The 23,944-nt window shown below is 37.9% G+C and overlaps 2 pseudogenes; one reads left to right on the top strand and one right to left on the bottom strand.

The window, feature by feature from the left end:
* Positions 1-8,926: 8,926 nt before the first annotated feature.
* On the bottom strand, positions 8,927-9,804 carry LOC143600750 (uncharacterized; annotated as a pseudogene).
* A 5,164-nt stretch (positions 9,805-14,968) lies between these two features.
* On the top strand, positions 14,969-21,832 carry LOC143600748 (arogenate dehydratase 1 pseudogene; annotated as a pseudogene).
* The last annotated feature ends 2,112 nt before the right edge of the window (positions 21,833-23,944 follow it).

Here is a 23,944-nt window from a genome sequence, read left to right as displayed (position 1 = left end):
CAGCGATGTAGCAGCAGATGATGGCATTCCGATGAAGTGGGTGACTGGTTGTGGTCTACCGGCGTGTGGGTGACAGGTGGTGGGTGGCCTTCCGGCAGGGTGGGTGGGTGAATTATTATTTTTTTAACGTATTTATAATTTTATATTATCTATAATATAAAAGGATGGTGGCCGGAGTTTTGGAAAAGGATGGGTCGGGTTCGGGTGATAGGGATACGGGTTTTGGAAAAGGATGGGTCGGGTTCGGGTGACAGGGATCGTTTGCGGTGGCCGGAATTTATGGTGGCCGGAGTTTATGGTGATGGTGGTGGCTTAGAGAGAAAGAAGAGAGAAAGGAGGGGATTATATATATTTTCTTTTTTTTTTTAATTTAAAGATACACTAAAATTACAATTATGCCCATCACATGTCTGGCACATGTCATACTTAACTGAGTTTTTCTAACCCAGTTAGCGTAAAGGACATAACGTGTAGGAAAAAAATGTTTAAAGTACACCGCCTGCAAGGAAACTTAACAAAGGACACGAACCGTAATTTGGCTTTTTTTAAAGGACAAAATTTGTAATTCTGTCTTAAAAATAAATAAAATTTTGTAGGCAGAATATCATATTATCATATGATGAAAATATGGTGTATGAAATAAAAAGTATTACTTTATTACTACTTTAATAGTTTAATAATATAAGGCCCGTGTGTAGAACTCTATAAAATTAATATTAAAGTCAATAAAATTATATAAAAATGAAGAAAAATCAAAAACATACGACTGACTTGCTCTTCTACCCCGTTTAGAACGTTGGAAAAGTGTTACAAATAAATAAATATATATATAAATTATTAAACTATTAAAAACTGAAAATTTTACTTTATTTATTACTTTTAAGTAGAAGAAGTAAACGATATTCTGCAATTCGTTGAATGGGAAATATTTTTTTAAAAATGTCAACAATTTAATTAAAAATAATCTAAAAAGTAATGTATTGTACAAATATATTAACTTGATGCTCTTTCATAAATATAAAAAGTGAAAGTCACATATAGAGTGAAGAAACACTAACCGGACCCCGGGCAGATTACGAGTAACCTGGGGGTTAGATAGATGTTTCCCACGAGGGGTTAGACCCAGAGAAGATGGTTCTTCTGATAACCTGCAAAACAGACACCGTGAGCTTGTCACTGAGAAGGGGGGGGGGGTTCCTCCTTGTGACCACCCTCCGGCTTGAGAATCAGACTAGATTGCTCTTTAAATATAAATGTATATTAAGAGATTGCTAGAGCAGATATCAGGTATGATATGATGATAATGTGATAAGATATGATAAGATGAGATGGTCATACCATTTGTGGTATTTATAGCCGAAGGTAGGTTTCCAAGGAGGTGTGGCCGGCTGCAACAGTGTTCCTGTTCCACCAACAGTAGCCTACGCACGTGCCCTGCTGGTAGTTGGTGGGTAGGCAGCGGCTGATAGTGACCAGGCCTGCTGTATACTATTCCTTTTCCACCAACTGCCGGCTACGCACGCGGTATGACAGGAGTTGGTGAGTAGGCAGCGGCTAATAGTGACATACAGTGCAGGAGCATGCTGCTCGCCATACTGTTGTCAATAAGCTGTCGTATCTTTAGTCAGATCTTTTGCCCATACCTCGTCAGGTACAGTACAGAAGATCTTCCAGTATTGTACAGACTGGCTTATTTGGGCGGGAGTATTCCCCCTCCCGCTCCTGTGCGGGATTGTTCCCGGCTTTGCTCATTCCTTCAGGTGACACTGAATGATTGAGAGCTAAGTGCCTTGGGCGTGTAGCCTTGCTGCGCGGGTGGCCTTCCCTAATGGCTTGTATCCGAGGCTGCGGGGACAGGCGGAGTCCTTCACCATTGGGAGGCATTTCCTGCGGGAACAGCTTGCGTACTGCGCGTAAGGACGTCACGTCTCTGAGCATGGTTGGTCCTGCGGATCCAGTTGGTTTCTGCGCAGACGTCCCTGTTCAATGTGAGTCTTGCGGGTCCAACTGGGCTCTGCTGGGACCTACCTCTTCAAGTCCCCCCAGTCCAATGTTCTTCTCATGCGTGTTTAAAGTGAGGTGAACTTTTGGACTTAAGCAAAGGGTTTTGAAAAGGGTTTTTTAAGGTTTTCCATGGGGATTCTTCCCGCGGAAGTCCTTGTCACTTGCAGAAATTCCCGAGTTTCCTGCATGGTCTTTGGGTATGATGCGGGTAGGTCTGTAACCTCCTCGCAAGTCAGGAGCGTTGAGTCCCACTTGTGTGGATTCTCCATGAGGTTTTGGTAGTTTTGAACATAGTGATCAATTATGTTAAAACCACCAATTCCATCCTGGAGCTTAAAACAACGTAGTTCTCGACGTTCCCGCTATGCGGGGATGTTATTTCCGTTTCCGCAAGCATTGCCCAGAAGATCCTTCTTGGTTTCAATTCCCAGCGGAGCGCTAGGTATGTGAAGGGTTTTGCCTTGACACTGTACCAGCGCTCGTCTTACGGTTACTTTACTTCCAAGGTATTCCTGGCGTCAATTCCCTGCGGGTGCTAGGTATGTGAAGGGTTTTGCCTTTACACTATACCCGCACCCGTCTTATAGTTACTTGGTTGCCGAGGTATACTTGACTTCAATTCCCTGCGGGTGCTTGGTATGTGAAGGGTTTTGCCTTAACACTGTACCCGCATCCGTCTTACGGTTACTTGTTTGCCTAGGTTTACTTGGCTTCAATTCCCTGCGGGTGCTAGGTATGTGAAGGGTTTGGCCTTAACACTGTACCCGCATCCGTCTTACGGTTACTTGTTTGCCAAGGTTTACTTGGCTTCAATTCCCTACGGGTGCTAGGTATGTGAAGGGTTTTGCCTTAACACTGTACCCGCATCCGTCTTATGGTTACTTGTTTGCCAAGGTTTACTTGGCTTCAATTCTCTGCGGGTGCTAGGTATGTGAAGGGTTTTGCCTTAACACTGTACCCGCATCCGTCTTACGGTTACTTGTTTGCCAAGGTAAGGTGTATTTTCCCGCTTACTTTTTAATATTTTTAAATTTTGAATTTTGAAATTCGAAGAGTTGGTGGAAGGATAAGAACAGTCCAAACCTCTGAAATGTCGTGCGACGGTTTCTTCTGACTGTGTCAGGACGTGCAGGAAGTTATGGTGACGTGACAGTACATGGTCATTCCAGACGCTTTTTCAGGCGCGTGGGCGCGATTTTTTGGGCGCGTGGCCGCGAAATCAATGGTACGCGTCCTGTCAACAGCTGTTGCCAGCTTGCTTTTTGCCACGTGTCATAGTTTCATTGCACCTTCGTTTTCTCTCTCTTCCGCATTAATTTCATCGCATTAATTGCGATTAGTATATAAAGGGGGAGAGGGTTCTTTGTGATCCACACTTTCACTCTTCTCTTCATCTTCTTAGCGATTTCCGGCGAATACTCACCTTTTCAGGCAAGCATTTTCCCGAAATCGTTTTCTTCTTTCTGCAAAATGTCGTCTCGTGATGTCGAGTCCTCAGCCGATGACAAGAGTACTGCTAGCGAGTGCCAGTGTGCTCTGCCTGGCGATCTGTACCGGTATGTTGTCAGGAAGTTCATGCTCGAGTCTCTCGAGCCTGAGTTTCCTGAACCCCATCATACTGTGTACGATGCCCCCAGAGGCAAGATCGGGGTTTATGCAGCATTCTTTGTCTATGGGAATCTTAGGTTCCCATTGACAAAGTTTGTTTACCGTGTCCTTGAGAGGCACGGTGTTCATTTGACCGAGTTGCACCCCATGGCGATCGCCAAGATTCGCCACTTTGAGTGGGTGTGCCGGATACTGGGCGTTGAGCCCTATGTTGACCGCCTGATGACCTTCTACACTTGGAGGTGCATCCAGGGGTGGTACACGTTGACAACCCGGATTAAGGGTTTAAAGATCTGCGCGACCGAGCGCAGTCTTCGCGCGTGGAAGAGGAAGTTCTTCTTCATATCCGCTCGCGCCATCCCCATTGCCATGAAATTCAAGAACGGGCAAGCACTTCCCAGCCTTCACGCCTCCAACTACCAGGAGGCGGAATGGTTTGCGAAGATATCTCGGGTCCAATCTCCGGTTTACCGGTTTGCGGAGTCCGGGATGGTGATGCTGGGGATGAGCCGGGTGTGGAAGGCTGCCGATGCGCAAAAGATCCCAATCGTCCTCGAATACGGTTCGAACTCTGTTCCTTACGGTATGCTTTGTCTCTTATTGTTGATTATGAATTGCTTCTAACTTTTTTCCTGTTTATTTCAGAGGGGAACGACCTGCAGTCGCTCCTTAACCCGCGGGAGGCTGACGGTCCCGCACGGATGGGTACTCGCGCTCTAGACGAGAACGAGTTACCCATCCTTGAACAAACTGCGGATCGGTTCGTGGAGGTCTATCCGCTAGGCCACGAGATCCTGAGCGCCAGGCGGCCAGGTAAGGCGCTCTTCAACCCTCGACCCCTCAATGTTGAAACCTCTGCTGTAATTCCTCTAATCGTATGTTCTGATGAGGAATCCGCAGATGGTCCTCCGTTGGTGCGGAAGAAGAAGGCTGCCGGCGGGAAGGGAAAAGAGAAGGTGGCCTCCACTGCCGATCCGGCGCCTCGGTCTGATTCGGAGACCGAGAGCGAAGAGGTGGCGGGGAATCCCGGTGGTGACAAGGCCACCATTCCGGAGGCTGTGACAACTGTCACCGAAGAGCCCAGGATGACAACGGTGACCGGCATGAAGAGGCCGGCTCCATCGGGTTCATCTCCGCCCGTCCGTACTTTCAGGCTCAAGAAAGCCCGTAAGTACAAATTTCCTTTATCTTTAGCTTCATAGTTAATGTCGTTAACACTTATCTTCTTTACGCAGGCGTGGATGTTGACGCATTCCAAGGTGGAGCGCAGAGGAGTACCTCTCCGCCAATGACGGTAGGCTTGGTCAGCCTACCTGAGGCGTCGACCCAGGCGCCTGCGCCTGCTTCCGCTGGTTCAGTTGCTCACTCCTTTGAGCCGACTGTTCCAGCCGAGATGACGTCACCGCCGGCTGTGAGTGCGATTTTTACAGCATCCTTCACCGAGCCGGCGGTTACTATTGCTGCGGATTCCGCGGCGGCGACCGCGGAGGCGACTGCGGCGGCTGCTACCATGCCCCCGCCATCGGCAACGACGGCCGGTCCATCAGGTACGCATGGGGCTTCTCGCCAATCTTCGCCACCTTCCCATCTGCCTGACCTCTTGGATGGATTTCCTTTGGGTTCAGGTGATGGGTTCGGCGGCTATCGGCCTGTTATTGACCCTACAGGTGCGTAGGGTTCCTTTGGCCCTTTTTTATTTATATATTTTTTATCATCTTTTCCTAACTGCTTTTTGTTTTTTGCAGTGTCGGATTCCAATGAAGTGTATGTTCCACGATGGAACATACGCCGAGTAACAACCCTTCGCACCCCTGTGGAGTGCGTGGAATGGGCTCGTCACGCTGCTCCTAGTGGTGCGTTGGGGGAAGCCATTGCTAGCTACCAGGAGGGTAGGCTAAGCAATGAGCTTCGGGTTCTCCTGGCCCGGATGCAGCCGCGCGTCGAGCTGCTTTGTCGTGAAAACGACAAGTTAAAAGCAGCTCGCGCTAAAGAAGTAGCTCAGGCGCGGGCTGTCCGGGAGGAGAACCAAAAACTTACCGCATTGGCTGCGGAGAAGGAGAAGGACTTCAAGGCCCTCGAGGTTGAAGTTCAGGCTCGACTCGAGGCCCGTTCCAAGGCTACCCAAGCTGTTAATGAACAGCTTCGGCTGGCTAAGGAGACTGCCAGGAACGTAACCGAGAGGGCCACCAAGGCTGAAGCTGTTGCTGAGCCTCTACGCGTGGAGAATGAAGAACTTAAAGCCAAATTAGAGGCTCTCCAGCAGGCTCATGATGCCTTGGTGATGGAAGACGCCAAAAAGCTCCAGGAGATCTTGGACCAGAGGGGGGTGCTTGACCATACTGAGCGGAAGCTAAAGGGCGTCGAAGAGGCTGCGGCTAAAGAAGTGTTGCTTGCCAACCTTAACAAGAGTGAAGCCGAACGCGCCCGTAACGAAGCTCAAGCTGCCCTCCAAGAAGCTCTGGTTGCTAAGGAATGTCTTCTTCGAGAAGCGTTGTCTCAGGTATGTTTTCATGTCTTTACGCTTTTCTTTGTAAATAGAAAAGGTTTGACACTTGTATTTTTTCTTTGTAGGTTGTGCATCGGGTCTTCTCAGAGACATCTTACGACGATGCTATGAGCGCAGCCCTCAACGCTTCTCACGAGGATGGGGAAAAGGCGGCTTCCTGCTTGGTCTAGGGTTCGTTGAGAAAGGCATCCCGCCTTCCAACTTCCCTTTATTCGATGTAGATACTGAAGCTGTATATGACCAAGCAGTAAATCAATACGCCGCCTTCCCGCATCCGGTGGTGGAGAAGGTAAACGAAGTTGCTGCTGCTGATGATGGGCTAGCTATCCTCAAAGCTTTCCTTGAACTGCCACGTTCTACTGATGGGGCTGGTCCAAGTGGAAGTGGCCCTGAAGCCTGATCCTGAAGATCCCTTCCCACTGCTAGAATAGATTTAGCTTGTATAGATTTATTTTCTTGTAGGCGGGTAGTTACCCGGCCATTCTTGTAATGAATAATTGTGAAATATAAATCTTTGTGCGAGTAAGACCGCTATTTTCTTTGGATTCCTTGCTTTATAAACGTTATATGACTTGCATACTTTAGTTTAAATTAGCAATTTTCCAAGTGTTTAGAATAAGTTAACCTTTGAACGTGGTAGATAATAGGTTAAAGTTTTGCTTCCTCTTTCGTGATTGTGCGGGTAGGACCGTCACTTGCACTTAGTAGGATGGCTAAACTTTACGTACATCTGACCTGCGTGTAGGTTTTCCTCATCTTTTTTTGAAATCTCTTTAGGATAAGTTAACCTTTGAATGTGGTAGATAATAGGTGTGAAGTTTTGCTTCCTCTTTCGTGATTGTGCAGGTAGGACCGTCACTTGCACTTAGTAGGATGGCTAAACTTTACCTATATCTGACCTGCGTGTAGGTTTTCCTCATCTTTTTTTGAAATCTCTTTAGGATAAGTTAACCTTTGAACGTGGTAGATAATAGGTGTGAAGTTTTGCTTCCTCTTTCGTGATTGTGCGGGTAGGACCGTCACTTGCACTTAGTAGGATGGCTAAACTTTACCTATATCTGACCTGCGTGTAGGTTTTTCTCATCCTTTAGGATAAGTTAACCTTTGAACGTGGCAGATAATAGGTGTGAAGTTTCGCTTCCTCTTTCGTGATTGTGCGGGTAGGACCGTCACTTGCACTTAGTAGGATGGCTAAACTTTACCTATATCTGACCGGAGTCCGGTTAGTGTTTCTTCATAGAGTTTTACTAGAAAGTAGTAGACACCACTTTAATAAACATTGTTGCCCACTTAAAATAAATATTTTAAAAAAACATAATGCATACGAGTACATTAAATATTTGCATCGTGGCTTTCACGTTTGTTCTTCTAATTATGTATTTTTATTATCTGATTTTGAATTATTAAGAAAGCCCGATCACCGAGTGTATCAATTGGCAAAAGGTTACCCATGTCCTCGATCGCAGACAAAGCTAGTGACATGGCATGCCATTAGTTCCAAGAGAAACCCACCGCCCGAATGCCCCCTATGGTGAAGTGTCGAGTACGAATTTACGCGATATTTACATATAATCCTTCACTAAAATATTTTTTTAATTTAAAACCTTATATAATATACTTTTTTAGCTTGATGAATAAAATTAAAGTTTTAAAAGTATGATTTTTTATCAAGGTATTTTTTTCAAAACAGGTCAATTATCAACTCGATCTTTTTATTTAACAAGTAGTACATAACTACATACGAATCAGAAAAAAATGTGTATTTTGAATATTAAATAATATGAAACTTATATTTAAAATAAATAAAAAAAACATAAATATATAAACATAATTACATGTATTTTTGGACTTTTTCTTCTCAAAAATTCAAAAAGTGTGTTTAAAACTTTAAAGTGCATTAATGCCAACTCCGGTATGTAAAAATGTCTGACTAATTAAATGAAGGCCTACAACAATTTCTAGAATAAGTCAAAACAAATTATGGAGTATTTTACATCTACATCCATAGATCGAACCCTAAACTATTACTAGTAAATAGTGAAAACTAATGTAAATCATATGGTATAAACTCATTAAAAGATTTTAATTTTGGAGGGTGGTGAGAAGGCGGAACGATGAGTATGTCTTCCTTCAGGGCTACATAAAACAATAGTCATTAGCCTTAAGCCTTAAAGAATGAGCGTCTTGTTTGAGTCGATTCAAACGTTAGAAAAAATACGTTTCGGTTAAGATATACGTTTTATGTCGTAGTATAATGATCATATTAAGTGACGACATACTTTCTTATCCGGACGTTGATATCTTTCATAGTACATATGTGTGCACGTAGTCCATATGCACATACATGATGACTCTAGGCGTGTTAGTTTATAACCTCATTGTGAGAACCATCGATCATTTGATCTGGAGCGTCGTCACTTGCGATAGTGATCCGGAAGTGGCGGTACAAAGGATAATATGGTTCAACATAGGGGCTACTTCTTTAATCTTTGATTTTGTATAACTTTAGGATATACAACATCTATACAAAAGTTAAAACACAACATAAAAAATCATTCCTATTATATCATGTTGAAAATATTTACGTAAGTTTTGTATGAATCAGTTTCTATTCAAACACAAATAAAATAAAATAAAATATGTTGATTTAATATATCATGGTTTAGATCCATCCCAATAATAACTTATCTACAAATAAGTTGGTGTAAATCTATCCCAATAAATACTTTGATATGAATTAGTATATGTGTAAACATAATAATAAACAAAACTTACAATAACAATCTAAAAGATGTATATGTTGATCACTTAAACCTTAGTTGCATAAACTAACAAACAAAATTCCTTATTTTCATCTTTTGTATTCACCTTATTTTCCAACCACAACCTACTATCCAGCCCATTTCTAGTTCTAAACATAAAAACCGCATGACCCGACCCGAACCCTGATCCGAAAAACCAGTCATGAACATCCCACATTAGGTCTATAGACAACCCATCAACAAATATGGTTTGGTTCCCCCTAAAATTCAATTGTAGCCTTTTGACCCGAACCACAACCCGCTTATCTATACAAACCGACAACGTCGGATCCTTCACATCGTCGGTGCACCGAATCAAAATATCGTGACACGTTCCGGAACCCGTAAATTGAGCCTTTGTAGAATAAAGGGTGTTACCATAAAAATGCTCCTGGCGTGAAACTAAACAGAATTCCGTGCCTTTGTTGGCTTTTTTCTTAAAAGCAGGTTCCTCGGAGTACGTGTCTCCTAGGAACAACCCCAGTTCAGAGTCAACCATAATTAAAACATAGTACTTTTCAACCGGTTTTGCTCCCCGCACGATACTTCGCCGACGAAAGATCATAAAAAACCTCAAACTTTATATTATTAATTTCAAACACTTTGCTTCCCCTCAACTTCCTAAACAATCTCGAATTCGTGTTTAGTCGAAAACCTCCCGGAGGTTATGCTAAGGCTTTGTGTGGTGGCGGTTCGGTGCCACGTGACGGTGATCACGTGACACTGGCCGGTAGATAAGGTGGTTTTGTATGTACTTGTAGTGGATGTTTGGATTGATGGGACTAGATTTGTAGAAACAGAATTTGTAACATGTTTATGATTTGAACATGATGTTTTTTCAGATAATTGAACTGTCAGTTCACTGTAACAAGAAATAAAACCCATTATTTTTAGGTCTTGTTGCATCTAATAAGAAAACCAAATGAGTGTATATATTTGGAAAAACTTGGAGTGTATGATTTATTATTATTATTATTATTATTATTATTATTATTTTTTAATAATTAGTTTGATTTTGGATGTATGTAATCGTGTTTTTTTTGCCAGCTCAACTGAGATATTTGGAATAAAATAATGAAGGTGGAATTTGAGGTTTAGTGTTGAAGTTGGATTTAGAAAATTATTATTATTATTATATTATTATTAATATTATTATATTTAGTATAAAATTGTTGTATATTCGATAATGTTGTCGGTTATTACCGAAATGATTATTTAGATATGCTCTTGGTAATGAATTAGATCTTCTATTTTTTTATGGGTGGATGTGGGATCCTAATAAACTTTTAAAAGTATATTTTTATTATCTGATCTATTAATTTTTAAATTTTATTATAATATAAGTATTACCTTAAATGAATGTTATGTAAAGGAAGTTTGGCATGCGGTAAAAAGTGGGGAGAATGGAAGGACTTCCTTCCCTCTAAAGCTAGTGGGTATTAGAGATGCACAAACCGGTTTTAAACCGATTCGATTTGGTTAACAAAGTCATTACTGGTTTATGATCGGTTTCGGTTCGGGTTGAAGTCGTATCTTGACAGGTTTACGATTGGTTTCAGGCCGGTTTCGGTCGGTTAACCGTGTTGAAACCGGTTTCGGTAGAGAGAATTACAAGCGGGTTTCGAACCTACACGTTTCAATCGTTCTAAACTGGTTTTGGTTCTATTTTCAGGCCAGTTCGGTTAACCGGTTTTTTTTCCACCTCTAGTGGGTATGCATCACAGAGGTTCATTGGGGGTGCTGAAGTGGCACTCGTGAGACTCATGTAACGCCAACTAGTGATGAGTTTATTTCTTGATGGTGTTTCTGGATAAATCAGGTGCAGTACGTTTAAATCAGTATGAACGATTGACATCCTGATCTCATTAATCGTTACTCGTCATATTAAGGATAGTTTCAAACACTATCTAGAAAAAACTTCTTCACTTAATCAGGTATGATGCATAGTTAATATTTGACAGAGAGAATTAATTATAGATAACGTGGTCCTTTCTAACATTTATGAATAAAAGTTTTTTTTATTTTATTTTTAAACGACATAGTAGTTAATCTATAAATAACTGCATTGAATTATAATTTAACCGATGCCTGTTTCCTAAAGTTCATACACTGGTAGATGATAGTTTTTTCTTAAATTATTATCATGCATGATGGTGAAGTAATCCCAAAGTAACCAAAAGGAAATAATGACCATAATGTCATTTTAGTCATGTTGATAATAGTTTTGCTTCTTAAGTTCTATAAATACGTGTTAATAACATGTGTATGACGATGAACCTTATCACGTGTTAGTGAGTTATTTTACGTTATACAAAGTAGAAATTAGGTCTTAAAAAGTTGTTTGAACGTTAAAGATATTTTATTACTATATCACATTTCGATATCTTAGTCATAAATACTGATTCCTTTTGTGCTACTTTAAATTTTCAGATGTTAGGGTTCAGCTAGCATTTATAGCAGTTTTTTGACCAGGTTATGATCAATTTCGGTTCGGGTTTTGACAGGTTTTGGTTCAGTTAACTGGTTTGAAACTGGTTGTGGTGGAGACAGTTACAAACCGGTTCAGACCTACGGTTTCAATCGGTTCCAAACCGGTTTCTACATAATCGATTTCAAACCGGTTCGATTTTTGGATCAGTTCGGATAATCGGTTTATTTGCCCAAATCTAACTAGAACCATGATATTAATCCATCACCAATGGACGGAAAGAACCTAAAGAATTAGATGTTTTACCAAGTCAGAAAGATAGTCAAAAGTCAAAACTTGGATAGTATTAAGTCAAAACCTAACTAGGCAAAGAACAAGATATTTGATTCATGAACCATCATGACATCTTTATAGCCGTGTCTGAAAGATAATTAGTGGCTTTCTTTTTCTTCTACAAGAATCAAAGTTTAATAATGTCTTATCTAGTCCAATATAACATTTTTTAATCAGCATCTTCAGTTTGAGCTAACATTTTAACGTAAAGAAAAAGTAAAAAAGTAAAATATAAAAAAAATTGACTAAAATATTTTGCTTTTAGGGGGTGTTTGGATTACTTATTTAACTTCTTTAAAACTTTTCAATAAGTTAGTAAGTTACAAAAGTGTAACTTATTAACTTTTTGCTCTCACATTAAAAGTAATCTCAAACACCTTATTCCTTTTAAAAAGTTAATAAGTAATCTCAAACACCCCCTTAATGTAAAAAGGTGAAGAAAACCTTAACGTCATCCGTAATCATGTCGGTTCTATAACAAAAGACATTCTTGACGATAACACGTATACTTTAAAAAAAGTACTATTCAATTAAACTTAACGAAATTACAAAAATATTTGTGTACACATTTGTAGCTGCATATAACTCTACGAAAGTACCAAACCAAAGATGATTGCTAGGTGGATATACGCTACATTGAGAGTAAATTTTTAAAGAAAGTTCAAATCACAATTAAAATGATTTATGAACTAGTCGGCAAATGATTGATAAGGTATGAAAAAATTAAGTTTTGGGTTGACTAACAGGACACATTTAACAAATGGGTTAACACAAACACAACACGTTTGATAAATTGGTTAACCTATTAACCAGTTTAAAAGTTATTTTAATTAAAAGTTCATATTCATATTTTAAAAAGGTTGTTATAAAGTGTTTTTAAAGTTTAATCATAAATCTTTGGAAAATTGGATTTTAATAATCCCAACTTTACGCAGTTGGCCAATAATAATCTCAACTTTGAATATAGCTGTAACTGGTCCCAACTTTCACACTATTTGTTTTCATTGAACCCCCGTTAAAAAAAACTTAACGGCGTTAAGTTTTTTCAAATTTCAAATTGATATTTTAGGGCTTTTGATCAGAATGACTATACGAGTCGATTGATGTAAAACTTACCTCCAAATAGTGGTCCAAACGACTAAAGGATGCTTTAGTTCCGATATTTAAAATATTAATTAACAAAAATCAAGCTGTTTGAAGCGCTATTTGAAGGTAAGTTTTACATCAATCGACTCGTATACCCATTCCGATCAAAAGCCCTAAAATATCAGTTTGAAATTTGAAAAAAACTTAACGCCGTTAATTTTTTTTAACGGGGGTTCAATGAAAACAAATAGTGTGAAAGTTGAGACCAGTGACAGCTATATTCAAAGTTGGGATTATTATCGGCCAACTGCGTAAAGTTGGGATTATTAAAATCCAATTTTCCTAAATCTTTTAACTAAACTTTCATTGGGTTTTCGTTTCTTAGCCCAATATAATCTAAGATCAAATTGTTATGTAATAGATAAGCTTTTTGGTCCAAAACTCCGAAAAAAGTATTAAGGTCCAACTTGCTTACGAAATCTTTTGTGAGCACAAAGTCACAAACAAGTGAATTTTATTATATTTATATATTTTATCTTAAGTGTAGTATTTCGACAGAGAATTATATAAATTTACCTTAAACGTTATTCGAAGACTTAAATTTAGACATTCATAATATATCTTATGTACAATATTTAACTAAATTTTTTATAATATGTTTAAAACCAAAATTAACTAAATAAATATGCAAGACACTCTAATTATAGATTTATAGATAATGTAACAATTAGTATTGATTTTAGGTTCGTTTGAATACTAAGTATTAGTACAGTGAAAAGGCACCGGGCCACGATGGTTATACTTTTAAGTTCGTTAAAGAGTTTTGGTCCTTTAGAGTCTTCTTGAAGACGACTTTGAGAATGCCATGGATTACTTATATGAGGCGGTCGATATGAGCTTGGGATGCAAATTTTCGTTTATTGCTGTAATTCCTAAGAAAACGGATCCTTGGTCTCCAAAGTTATCTTATAGGTTCTTGCAATTAGATTGAAAAAAGGTTATATGTTCACTTGTTGATGAAACTCGGCTTTTCTTCCTAACAAAAACATATAGGAAGCGTATCATATCATCAATGAGACTTGTCTCTTGTTTAAAGAAGAAACATAAGGCAATAATCTTCAAAATTGATTTCGAAAAAGCTTTTGAATCATTGCATTGAGAATTCTTGAATAATGTTATAAGTTAAGTCATTGAGTCATATGAAGTCTCCTTCACGTTGGAGAAAATGGATTTGTGGTCTCTCTGGGGCTTGCACCTCTAACAAAGGAATTCAATATAAAAAGAAAAGTGTTAAGGTGACTTAATCTCACCTTATTTATTTTTTATATCATAGCTATGGAAGCTCTAAATATTATGATGAAACTTGTCATGAATCCGTGTATCTTTCATGGAGTGGAGAATCCTAACTAAGGTCCGTTTTTATCCCTTTTATTTTCTTTTTCTGACAATAAATGCTATATTTATCGGTGATTGGTCTTTCGATAACTCTAAAAACATGGCAATATTGCATCGATACTTTTTCTTAGCATCCGAGCTCAAAGTTAGCTATTCAAAAAGTCGATTATTTGGCGTTGGCGTCGGCTAATAAGAACTATTGATATGTTTAACACTACCGATGTGAATGATATTGATTCGTAACCCCATAATTGAGGGGTCAAAGTCTAATTGAAAAACATTTTCTTTTGGTTCGCTTTAAGCATTTAAATATGCTTGCAAATCTGGCTAGCGAATATATATATATTCTTTCCATATTTGGCATATAGGTTTCCTAATTATAGCAAAAATAGTAAGGATTGAGATAAAGAGGCAAAATTCCCGTTTGACTTCTTGAAACATGTTCAAAACTAGCGGATTTGAATTTTTAAAATATATAATTGAGAATGAAAACATGCATGTTGTGTTCTACAAAGACAATGTTTTAAAAACTGGTTATTTAGTCATGCCAGGTCGGGTTTAGAAATGAGACAACATGTTTTATCTGGCAGTTCAACCGTATTGACTAGTTAACCCTATAATTCCATAAAAATACATGAAAAAGTACATGATTTAATAATAAAAAAAATCCAAAAGTTAATCCATAAAAAAAATCCAAAAGTTGCTCGATGGCAATATTGAGAGTAATTTGATTTGATGGTAAATAAATCGAATGGCGATGTTAAACTGATCAAAGGCCTGTAGATTAAAACTTAAAATCGGGAGGTAATGGTTCATGGATGGACCGCTAAAAGTCTTGGGCCTAAAGGCGACTTGAGCTTAAATAAGTACAGCGGTACAAACCGGTATTACTGGCAATTCCGGTGGTTCAAACTTCTAAAAGGTACCGGCTAGTGAGTGGCAACTAGCCAACTAGTATTACCAGCCAGCACAAACCAATTTTTAAAACGTTACAAAGTATAATACGATAGAACTTATCAATAAAATTGTAAATAATTTAGTAATAACCACATTAATATATTTAATAAGATGTTTTATTATTACTGTTTTAAGTTCTAAAACCCATATGGCTATCAAAGAGATTGGGGGTTTAAGTCTCGTGGTGTGTAAAGTGGTGTGTCATCCCAATTCCCAAGAGACTAGAGTTCGAGTCCCGTGTTGAACAATGTTGTGGTATTAGGATTTAGGAGTAGATTACATTAATATTGTCGTTCGAAAATAAAATAAAGACCAAAATCGTTATATACATAAATGGAAATCATTTGACATACCAACTTGAAGCATGGTCCAGAAATGGTTGTAAAAGATGATAGACTACATGCATAGAATATATTCTCTATATTGATTAGATAGGGATGTAATATGGGGTAGTCTTGGTAGTAGATGAGCATGCAAACTGCCCATAATTATTCTGTGTTTCCTATAAATACAGGTTTTGGGACATGTGGATGATCAAATCATCACAATATATACAAAGAAAGAAATATTATATAAGGAGGGATAATCTTACATGAAGAGAATGAGCGTTTGGTTTAGTAGCCAAGGATGACTTGCCAGCTCCATCACGACTGATCTGGTTCACTCTCTAGATCTACGAATTGGTTTCTGGCAATCATCCTGGCTAACTTGACAAGCTCTTCTCATTCATGCTAGATCGTCTCTTCTTTCCCACATGATAACTTCGTTTTGCGAATGTCACTCTCTCAATCAGTTATGTTACAATGAGGACGGTTTTGTTGTTTGGTATGTGATCTTGTGCTTGATGAAATATATTAATTAGTTTTTGTTAGCAGTTTTTATTTCTAAAACGGAAAATCTAACTTTATTCATAAATCACCTATTTTGATAACCTTGAGGCAAAGCCATATCCAGTCGGGCAGTCGGCCAGACCAAAAGCTCTTTAATGTTTACTATAGTTATCTTTAGTAGATATCATTTGATTATGTTTCTTTTGTAAACATCTTTCATTGTATTCCTAAATAATACTTGGCGGATTTTACACTATTGTTTAGTGTTGTCGCCATATTCCCCTAATTCCTTGTGAGAATTAGAAAGACGTCGTCAGGTTGACAAGGGTGTGATGATTTGTGGAAGACGAAATTTGGTATTGATGGTTCGATGTCATGTTTACTTGATTCAAAAGATACGAAATGAATTCAGATTCACGTTCTTAAATCTTAATATCGTTTAGTGTAAACATTTGTCTTATTTATATACCGACATTTGTAAGCATTGAAATAAACACGTGAATTACTAACGATAAGATTTGGAGGTTCCTCAAATTTGGCAAATTTGAAATGTGTGTTCCTATATGTCATTACAATGTACACTTGACCGGTCTTTGTGGGATTGTTTTCAGTTCCTATATGGATTGCTCCCGCAATGGGTGGCGATATTTGCAGTTAATTTTATGACAAATAACATTAAAGTGTTTTAATTCTTCGAATTAATCTTATGAAAGTTAGTTTGTTTGACGAAGAGATGGGTCTCTTTTTTCATGTTTGTTCACTTATTAAACAAACGACCATAAACAAGTTTACCATCAAAGAGATTACAAACAGGTCACTGAATGTTCGGTTCATTTATAGGCTTAGTAAAAGCGAAAAGGTATAAAACAATTAGTGTAAAACGTGTATCGAGTTAACTAATCAACTTGTCAGTTGTCGCAGTACAAAAAATTGACCACTTTACTTGTTGGGCCATTTGGCCCATTACCCAATCTGCCAAATCCTGCCCATTTTTATGACCTATGAGGCTCTGATGTTTAATTTTTTACCACTTTGGATCTACATTTTCTTTTGGGTGAAGTTGAGGCTTAGAGGTACACACCAAAACCAGTTTATATTTAAAATCGATATCACCGATTTAGTTGAAACCAGTCTCAACAGATCAGCCAATTTGAAACCGGTTAGAGATATAACCGTTGGAAACAAGGGCGAAGCTTCATTGAGGCCCGGGGTGGCCCCGGCAGTTATGTAAATTTACCCGTTTTCGGCCGAAAATTTTTATACGTAGTGTAAGTTTAACCTTTTTCGGCCTTTTTTGCCACTGATTGGAAACCGGTTAAAACCGAACCGAACCGGATTAAAACAAGTTTCAAACTGAACCATATTATTTTTTTTAAAAACATCTGAACCAGTTTAGACCGACTCGGTTTTGAATCACTTTAACTCGACCCAACTTAGTTTTATCCAAAAACAATTTACGCACTTGTAGGTGAAGCAATGGTTATGGTTTTGCTTAGCATGATGTGGAATCCTTAAATAACAGGATATGATAACACATAATAATATATGTGGAGAATTGAGATTGCCCCAAACAGAGTATTAACACCTCATTATTTTCCTCATTTATGCATATATCGGCTGTCATGACATGTAAATATGTAATACTAGAACATGGGTTTTATTCACTCTTACGACATCTGACAAGACACAATCGACAATAATATTAATAATAGAAAACTTTGATCCCGTCCTAGTATAAAACTTCGATATATATATTTTATTTTATATTATCATGTAAACTTTTATTGTGTTTTTCTCTCCCTCACATGATTAAATGAGGTTTTTCAATCAAGGGGTTATGCGCTAGATGTCACATGCAAGAGAGACACTAAAGAATCTCAACTTACTTTTTAACAAACTAGCTATACCGATACTCGAAGTACTCGACGGGTATTGGGTCAAGTACGAGACTGTGATTACCAATACTTGTCTCATTGTCATACCTCTTCTTTTCAAATGGTAAGAACAACCTAGCAATTGCATAACATCGTCTTGCGATTCGTTAAGTAGAAAACGTTTTGAAAACTCAAGGTTCCATTATTGTAATCTTCTAATAGTAAGATTATTATTGCTAGATTTTAAACTTTTGTTTTAACAAAATAATGGTTAAATTTAGTCTTGTGTAATTTAAAAAAAGCTCAACACTTTGTTTAAACCTTTACAACTTAGTGGTCGGTGTTAACAAAATAATTTGTTTTTCAGTGAATCATATAGCTTGAATCTATCACATATTTTACTTAAGATGAGGTGTCAGAGGAAGAGGAAATGCTTAACTACAGTCTACATGTTATTAAGTGGTAATATCAACATATGTTGACGACGTATAAACTCCTAACAATGTAATGTGTGAACATCGACAATATGTTCAATTTAATTAGTATTTCGACTAAATTAAAGTGTTATCTTCATGACGACAGAGTGCAATGTGATAACGTTTTAGCCACTCGTACCATTATTCAATCTTAAAGACTTAAACCACCGAATATAAGCATCAAACTAGGTGTAGACCAAATCCTTTTCTCCCAAGTTTCATTAACCATGATCGTTTATTAGTTGTGCTCACTTTTATGTAAATTAAAACATTGTAGAACACCACTAACAAGTAACAACTTTTCTTGTAATTTTACATTTTTACAGACGATCAGTATGTATGATAACCGACATCACAAAAACCAACTTGCGATAATATCACTGCTCTCAAAGCCTTCAAATTTCCAATACGTTACACTAGTCAATCAAGCATGTATTAAATTTTGTTACAAAACCTCCCGACAAAAACCAACATACCAAAATAGCTTGTATATCAGTTAATAAACCATGCTAGAATATAATAATAATAATAATAATAATAATAATAATAATAATAATAATATCTGTAAAACGTGATTGTTTTGGCACATGTATCTAGAACACTAGAAGACATCCAAAAGAAATGGGTAGTCTAGTCTCATGATTCATCAATTATTAGTGGTGACATTATATATTATTAATATTTATAATTATAACTTAAACCAGGTAGGTGTGACTCGTAAGATTGAACCTTTCTAGTCTTCTATACACCTTTTCTTAATCCAATTATATCCCAATGTTAAAACACCAATCCCCTTGTTATTAAGGTTGAGGGGTGTGGGGGGCTTTAATGGAGGCTTTAATGGGGGCTCCAACCAATAATATTATGACGTGTGGCAGAGAGAGAAACTGGATAAGGGGGGTGTTGGAGCCCCCGTTGGAGCCCCTGGCCCTGGTGTGGAGGGGCTCCAGCAGGGGCTCCAGCGAATTTTTTTTTTTTTTTATAAATATATTCAAACAACGTATTATTAAAAAAACTCATAAATTATTAAAAAAAACACACATTAATAAAAAAACACATTAATATCTAAAAATAAAATAAAAATTAAAGTACTAAAAAAAACATTATTCTTATTCTTCGGCTTGGTCTTCTTCGATCAATCTCTTTCGGATACGTTCCTTTTGCTTTTCCATTAGCATTTGATCGACCGGATTTAGGTTACTGAAGTCTCTAGTAAGAAAGTCCAAATCTCTCATTCGACTTTTTTCCTTTTTGTCATTAGAGACCACCTCCATGGTTTTGTTGAATTTATTGAGGGATTCAACAAGATTGGCGATGTTTACGGCTTCCCCCTCAGCCGGTTTTTTCCCCTTGGCGTCCCTTCCCAATGGCCGCCTCCTCGGCGGTGAAGACGTTTCCTCCTCCGCAATGTTTAGGTCGAATCCAACGCGGCAGACGAACTAGTTTTAGTCCGTTTCGCCCTTACTTCCACATCAAAGTCCGGCGCCACCAGCTCAACCCACTTGGAACACCTTTTCAACCACTCCCACAACAATAAATCATCCCACGTCTTCACCATCCCATACCTCCGCAAACACTCCTGCTTCCACTTTTCGACCGTGAAATTGTAAACCGCCAAATCATCACTGCCACTTGGTCTCATACGACCGCTGTTCCTGTTGAAAAGATTAGTAAACAAGCCGACAAATTTTCTGATTTCGGACCACCGACCCGAAATCATATCGGCGTTCCGCTCTGTACTCCCAACGAGCATGTAGAACGTCTCCCTAACCTTTGTCCAAAAAATCTTGCTCTTTTGGTAGTCGGCTGCAAAATGAATAAATAAATTAGATTTCCATTTAACTTTTATATTTAACTTTTTTATTAAAAATCATTTTTAAAAACGTTAAAACAATTACCGCAACGTCGATCCTCAGAAATGACTATCCAAGCCCGACACAAGGCTTCCTTCTCATCCGATGACCACGGAGTGGCTTTCCGTTTCGTCCTCGGAGTCGAAGCCGGTCCCGACCCGTCCGTTGCAAGTTGTTTTTTCCGGTGGACGCGTCTTTTTGGTCCCGTAGCTTCACCGTGTGATTCTTGTGTCTCCGGAACAACAAAGTTAGGAGACGGTTGTGTGTTGGATGGTTGAAAGCCGGATGATTCTTGCGGCTCCGAATAAAACATCAGTTGGTGCGGTGACGACCATAAATCGTCGTCAATATAATCTGAATCAAGGTTTGGGTACCAATTTCCAGCCAATTTTTTTTAAAAAAGTTGAGAAGATGAATTGATTTTGGGTGAAGGTTTGAAGTTGTGGTATAAAAATGGGTGAAATGGGGTATTATATAGGAAAATTTTTTTTTTTTTAATTTAATAAGAGCCCAACGGCTCTTTTTCTAAAATTCAACAAGTTCCTCTCTCTCTTCTCCCGCTAACAGGCTCACGCCTGCATGGATTTTCGCGTTAGCGCCCCGTTAGCGCCCCCGTTAGCGCCCCGGTGGTATGGTGTTAGCGCCTGGGGGCGCGAGCGGAGGGGCTCTAGCGCCCCCGTTGAAGCCCCACACCCCTCAGCCTAATATTCAGCTTAGCAAATACTCCTTCGACAAGCTTCACAAAATCAATCACAAAAAAATATGCATTCTTTAAATCCATCTTTCAAAACTAATATAAGAAAAAATTACGGTAATTATTTATACGTTCATACTTAGTTACGTTTTTCATCAATATATTCAGAAAGCATTATGTTCATCATTTATGTCTTATTTTCGTTGCAGGTTACACCCGAATGCTGCCGCTGTCACTGTCACCCTTACCTAATCCCCACCGTCTTAAAATATCACTCGCATGTCGTTATGATATTTCTCCTCTGAACACAACTAACCAGACACTATCACTGTCATTAACCGCCGGAGCTGCACAACACCTCGCCGCGAACAACCTCCGTGACACCACGGCAATCGCGTCGTCACGCGCAGCCGAGATCTATAATCTTAACATCTTAGCGGATCGAATCGAGGACGATTCGAATAACGTGACGTTCGTAATATTATCTCGTGAACCGGTGATTCCGGTCACCGGTTTAAAACTAGTATTGTGTTCGGTGAATCTAAAGGAACTAATAATAATAATAATAATAATATGTTGAATGTGTTCGGTGAATCTAAAGGAAATAATAATAATAATAATAATAATAATAATAATAATAATAATAATAATAATAATAATAATATGTTGAATGTGTTCGGTGAATCTAAAGGAACTAATAATAATGATGTTGATAATAATAATAATAATAATAATAATAATAATGTGTTGTATAAGGTGTTAGCTGCATTTGCGTTTAGGAATATTAAAGTGACGAAGATAGAGAGTAGACCGAACCTGAACCGGCCGGTTGGAAGGAAGAAGCGGTTCGAGTATGTTTACTTTGTGGATTTTGAAGCTTCAATGGCGGATGTTAGAGCTCAGAACGCCATGAATGAGGTGGAAGATTTCACGTCGTTTGTGAGGGTGTTAGGTAGTTATCCCATGGATATTGTTAACGGTTATTGAGGGTAATTACGTCATTAAATAATGTAAAAATCTCAGGTTAGAAAATGCTATTGTATTGTGAGGTTAGTGTACAATAATCTGATTAACCGCTTAACGTACGATAAGTACGCTACATGTTCAAAGACAAAAAACAAAAACACTCAAAGGCAAAAATACTAAAACGCTCAGCCAAAAACCTAAAATGCTCAAAAACAGTTTCGTGAAGAAAAGTAAAAAATTGATCGATTAACGATTCAAAACTGTTTATTACGGTGAACCAATGATTATTTGGATATGTATTGACGATTTCGAGATATTGTGATGTGATTTTATGGATCAATTTCATGAATATGAATATAAGTATTCTTGTACCTAATGTACGTTATGCAATTATTGTATTTTATCTTTTCTCATAAAATATAAATTATAAACCACATGTTTTTTTTTTGTTTTTGATAATACGAAACTCATATTGTAACCATTTTGTGTGTTACAATTTATAAAACAAACAAAGTCCAATATCTACGTTCATAAGTGATAAGGGTGTCATGGGTGGGCTAAAGGTAGACGTCTCGGGTACCCTGGGTACTTCAGATACACCGGCCCAGGGGCATAGGCAGTTTTTGAGGAACAGGTTCAGTCAAATCCGTACAAAATTTTGTTTTAGTGTTATATATTAGTGTATTTTGACTTTAAACCCATAGTAAACACAAATCGAAGTGATAAACAGTCGGTCGTTCGTCCCTCAAAATTTTCCGAACTCGTAGGAAAAAATTTCTGGCTACGCCACCGCCACCGAATTCTTCATTTCCTCGTTGGGTATCAATTGCGGGTGATACAACCTGGAGAAAGGAGATAAGAGAGTGAGCATGTTTGGGGGTGTATGTGAGAGGGGGAGCAGAAGGATTGAACGGACAATGTGGCGCCGATGGGTCCATGTTTCGACGGGTTCAAGAACAACATGATGAGGTGGTGGCCAGTAATTGTTTGTCTGGCGAGTATGGGCCAGTTGCATCCCCAAGGGCGGACCCACATAGAGTGGGTCGGGTCCACGAACTCCATTTTTTTCTTAAATTAGTATATAAGGTATATTATAATTTGCAAGGACCTTATAAAAATAATCATATTATAAAGAATAAGGTCATAGGTTATCGCATGGATGTTAACGGTTGAAGGATAACTAATTGATAGAATTTGCTCCTACTTTCAATTTCCGAGGACATGCAAAAAGTGATAATAGATCTCGTCGTTAAAACACCCACACACACACATATATATATAGGATTGATTTATTTTAAGAACCACTTTGAGTTTTAAAAACTCGAAAGAACTCAACGTAACAAATATTTTTTTTCGAATTTTTTTACACATGTGTAATACGTAAGTGTAAGTGATGTACAAAAAATTACGGTATTTTTTTACACGCCGAATCGATTTTTTACACATGCGTAACTAACGTTTAAACTTGTGCAATTATCAAAAAATACATGTTTTCTCTCCTGCTTCATTTTTTAATTGAATTTAATCTCAGCCACATATTTCATATCATTTAATTAAATGTGTGATTTAAAATTGAGTTCTTAAAGTTCTTAAAACTCACCATGGTATATAGGAAAGGGATATATATATATATAGGGAAGGGATATTTTGAAAACCAAGTAAGTTATAAGAACTTTGAGAACTGAATATCAACCACTCATTTAATTTAATAGGGTAGAGATTTGTGGTTGTTATTAAAACAAAATATAAAATTGAGTCTGAAAGAGAAACAATAACATTAAATTATGAAAGGGTATTTAAGTAAAACTACACATCACATCAAATCTTTTATCATATTTCTTTATTACAATTAGTATCTTATTTATTAAATTACAATATTTTTAATAATATAAGAACAATATACTTGTAAAAGAAGGTTTCATTATTTATAAAAAATATGTTTATTTAAAAAAAAAACTTTAATAAGCTATACACATGTAATAATCGTTAATATAGTTTTCTTCATTCCTTATTCATTAACAATTCTCTTACTTTTGAAACCGTTTTGGGCAATCCGTTTTTTTTTCTTTTTTGCTCTCTACACACATGTTGGGATTTACATCCAAAAACAGATAACTTACCCATACAAATTAA

Source organism: Bidens hawaiensis, unplaced genomic scaffold, assembly GCF_021521415.1.
Source record: "Bidens hawaiensis isolate Kalapana, Puna unplaced genomic scaffold, B.hawaiensis_p1.1 tig00054864_1, whole genome shotgun sequence".
In the NCBI taxonomy this organism is placed as follows: domain Eukaryota; kingdom Viridiplantae; phylum Streptophyta; class Magnoliopsida; order Asterales; family Asteraceae; genus Bidens; species Bidens hawaiensis.
Note: the sequence above shows the minus strand (reverse complement) of the source record. Positions and strands in the feature narration are given on the sequence as shown.